Source organism: Myotis brandtii, unplaced genomic scaffold (genome assembly GCF_000412655.1).
Source record: "Myotis brandtii unplaced genomic scaffold, ASM41265v1 scaffold423, whole genome shotgun sequence".
In the NCBI taxonomy this organism is placed as follows: domain Eukaryota; kingdom Metazoa; phylum Chordata; class Mammalia; order Chiroptera; family Vespertilionidae; genus Myotis; species Myotis brandtii.
Window position 1 is genome coordinate 3,886,618 of NW_005366214.1, and position 711 is coordinate 3,887,328.

Below are 711 nucleotides of genomic sequence, written 5' to 3' on the forward strand. Positions count from 1 at the left end.
TTCCATCCCCCCCCTCCACTCTCCCCCTCCCCCAAGAGGCAGCGAAGCTACAGGAATCCACTTTGGGGCGATGCTTTGCCTGGGTCAAGAGGTCTCCAGAGGACAAAGCGGACTGGCCAAATTGAAATCCTCCAAGGACCCGTCATTTAGCTGTAACCACACAGCAAACAGTGCGGGGGAGCGCAGGAACAGGCAGGGAGGGAGAGTGGATCACCTCGTTTCTTCCCAGCACCCATCCCCGCAGGCCTTTCCTCCTTTTCTATCTGCCAAAGCAGCCCAGTGGGAGGCCACTCTGAAGCAGAAGGAACGGACCGGGGATCTGTAGGAGGTCAGTGTGGACTCCATACCCCACCACCACCTTCAAAAGCCTCCTGGAATCATTCAGAGCTAGGTGCTGACCATGAAGTCAAACACTCGGAAGAAAAGGGGCATCGCACCCTCCAAAAGTTTATACTTTTCAGCCTCCTCCCCTCCCCAGTTTAATGAACTTGAATAAATGTGCGGCGTAGCCGCATCTAGAGTGAGAAGTCATTGGAAGGTCAGGACAGCAACTTAAAAGCTTATTTCAAAGATGTTCTTTAAAATATTGATTTGCTTTTTCTTGAAGGCTAGTTTTTCCCCTAGTCTGTGTTGCAACATTTAACTCTTAAGCTGGGGATAGAAACTCTAACCTTGGCCTTTTTAGCGCAAAAGTAACTCAGTAAAAGTAAA